Source organism: Oreochromis aureus, linkage group 3 (genome assembly GCF_013358895.1).
Source record: "Oreochromis aureus strain Israel breed Guangdong linkage group 3, ZZ_aureus, whole genome shotgun sequence".
In the NCBI taxonomy this organism is placed as follows: domain Eukaryota; kingdom Metazoa; phylum Chordata; class Actinopteri; order Cichliformes; family Cichlidae; genus Oreochromis; species Oreochromis aureus.
The window spans coordinates 10,433,075-10,436,415 of NC_052944.1; the positions used below are offsets into that span (position 1 = coordinate 10,433,075).

A 3,341-nucleotide genomic window follows, 5' to 3' on the forward strand; every position below is an offset into this window, starting at 1 on the left:
ATTTGCATGTGGTTTTAATGCAGAGCTTAATGTTCATCTTGCTGTGGCTTTCAGTTTAGCTGGTGCACCATTTTGTCACCATGGCGGAAGATGGTGGGTGGAGGGGCACAATCTGTAGCATGTTCATGATGGTCAGGAAAGAAAGCTGCGCCCTTTGTATTTCACTCTTACAGTCACTGTTAAACAAAATTAACAGTAAACTGAAATCACTTTTATGTGTTTTATCCTAAAACTTGACTACATGAATTTGGAAAAAAGAAAAGAAAGGAAAACACTGTTGACATTGTTGTTGGCAAACATTAAGCCTGTACTCATAGTGAGCAATTCAAATTGTTCTTAAGCATGCTTGCTTTAATGTTCCTTCATCTACAAACTGTTGAACTGTTTTTCTGAGCTCATTGGCTTTACACAACAGGTTAGGAAAAGATTTGCTTGGGGTAAAATAAGTCCTTTCTTGGATCAGTATTGCTATAACCCTGTGCTTTTGCTGCAGAACAGCAGCTTTGACAGTGATTTTAATCATTGACCCGGGAATGCTACTTTGCTGTTTTTGATGCTGAGCTCAAAGGGAAACACATATCTGGATTCAGCCTGAAAGAGTGACATGACAAACTGGACATGATATCGTATTGAGTTCCATGTGGAATGGTAAGCAGTCAGGGATGGAAGCCTGGCAATCAAATCACAGTATGTTAAGTTTAGCTTTAGATAAATGGAAAGTCATCTCTTTAGAATTAGTTTTCACAAGTTCATCTGCTAACCCACCTTAGTGCTTGGACTTCTAGTTTCGTAGTTCTAGTTTATGCTTACCTTGTATTTCCTTGTGTTTTAGGCTTTTCATTGACCTCCAATTCTCAAACCTGGCTGCACTCTCACTTACCTGGACGGTGGTGATTGCTGTGCATCACAAGCCACAGTTTCATGCTCTGTTTGCCTTCTCGCTTCATCTGCCTGCCCTCCTGTCACCATCGTCCTGGATGACTGGATCACCCAGGCTGGACTCACTGCTCATGCTCACGCCATCTCAATTGTAAAAAGGCTTTCATGGCAAAAAGGCTAGCAAGGTTATTGATGGCAAGGTTGATGGCCATGTTACTCTGAAATTCCATTTTTTGAAACCTATTAAAAAAAATGACAGTGGGGTTCTCTACATGGAGTTTACAATAGCCAGAGGATTATCCACAATTCATCAGTAAATATATTATATCTGTAGTTCAGTTTAATTTTACACATAAGTTGTGAGCAAACCAGAAAAAAACTCAAACACATTTTGATGACTTATGTTTTATTACAACCTGCAAGTCTGTTGCTTCAGCTTTAATGAGATTTTATGTGTGATTATATACATGCATTTTTGCATTAAGATTCAAGTTCAAAATTTAATTAGAGCTTTAACTGCCCAGAGAAGAGTCTGTAGCTGTGGCAGGTGGATGTCACAGTGGCAAGACTTTGCACCAACCAAACAACCAAAAAAAGCTGATGCAGAGTCTGGCCTCACATGCTTGTAAAAAGCTGCAGGACTTTTACCAGCAACAAAGCCTGTAAAATAAGCCTCAGACATGAGATGAGTCTCTTCCTGTCAAACAAGGTAAACTACATCTGTGTTACTATTACACTACAGCAGAGCATCACTCATTTTCACTATAAGACAATCTAAGCTATACAACAAAGTCCTCACTAGCTCGTCCCCCATCAACCATCAGTCACACTATTTTTATCAACTAACAACATAATGTGTGAGAGAGTTTTTGTGTTGCTTCTCCTGTGAGTCTATCTGGTAGCAGCGTACACAATATTTGGCTCCAGCTCTCTCTGTGGTACAGGCCTTCTGATTTTTGCTCTGTGAGGGAAACTCAGTGCTGCGTAGTTCATGGCATCAGAGTCCACATTCTGTAAATGAAAATGTTCCAAGTCACTAATCCTGCACATTATTTATTTATCTCTTAACATCCACTAAGTCAGAGGCAATCTGTGTAGACTGATGTGTAGGGTTAGACAAAATTCTGCCCTATTGGGAATACAGACGACACAAAGACTGTAATGTTTCATTTGAAATTCATTTGGATCTTTTAGTTTCTAAAAATGTACATTTTCAGTAACATAACTCAACCTAACCGAAGACTGATTGCTGGTGACCAGTGGATGTTAATAGATGAATGATTGAATCAGACAATATATACATCAATCGATCTGAATCTACGGTTAAAACAGATTACCTCACTGCGCTGTGGATTCTGTCCATCATCTTGAGCTATTTAATAGAAAAGCTACATCTGTTAGTTATTCACTCAAAACTGTTGCATGTTTAGTTTAAGTTTAACTAAATATATACCTGTATAAAATTTCCTGATCTTGACAATCAGACCGATGATGACCAGTAGAAGGAAAACAGTTAAACTGCCCAGGATCATACTGGATGGATTTTGTGATCTACCTTCTACAAGAAAGAAAACTAAATTACATTATTTAATAAAAATAAATAATTGGAACAATAAAAAAGAGTATTCTTATTATTTTTGACAGGTACTACAAATAGTACATATCTTAATTATTGCTAATGAATCAACAGAGAGAAAAAATCAGTCTTACCTTGAACCTTTAAAGTTGTTGCACCATAAACTATAAACTTTTCATAACTGTCCTCACCACAGAAATAAAGCCCAGAGTCAGATGAATCCACTTGTTTGATCTCAAGAAATAGCACAAAGATGTTGGATGTCATGTTAAATTTGCCATTTTGAAATCCTTCATGAAAAGTCACATTGTCCTCAGGGCTGAACATAGAAGAGATCTTTCCTTTTCTGTTTGTCATTCTGAACCAGGATAAGTGAACACGATGACTGCTAAGGTTGGAGCACTGCAGCGTGACTTCTTCACCAGGCTGAACCTCCACAGTGTGAAGCTCAAAGGCTAAGACAGAGATCCAACCTGGAACAAACAACGAGCATTAATGACATGTACGTAAGGTTCAGCTCTGCTGGATTACTGTATAGGAGTAAATGTAAAAAAAGTGATAGATGTACTTACTGAAGGTGCAGAGTAAAACTGGTTTGATGTTCATCATTGTGACAAGCACCACCTCAATGTCACTAACTAAACTGTGCTCCAGTAAAAGTGATCTGTACATAAAGAGGCGGGCTGTGCTTTTATACGTTCAGTCAGTCAGACTGACAGTGACGGTGCTTTTAGGAGCTCGAGTGCAAACTGACACTGAGTAAGAAAAACTGGGTTTTATTCAAATCCAGTGTGATATTATTTTCATGTAAGTAAAGTTTCTGCAAAGGGCTGTTTACAAAAGACACGTCAGTAAATTTATACAGTATTAGATATTCTTTGTTGTA

At 38.1% G+C, this 3,341-nt stretch overlaps 1 long non-coding RNA gene across 1 annotated transcript; it reads right to left on the minus strand.

Annotated features, from left to right (window-relative positions):
* Positions 1–2,231: 2,231 nt before the first annotated feature.
* Positions 2,232–2,688, minus strand: LOC120438897. The gene is made up of 3 exons (XR_005612239.1): positions 2,590–2,688; positions 2,333–2,437; positions 2,232–2,251 (listed from the first exon to the last, which is right to left on the minus strand). It is a non-coding gene; the product is annotated as an uncharacterized LOC120438897 (long non-coding RNA).
* Between the last annotated feature and the right edge of the window lie 653 nt (positions 2,689–3,341).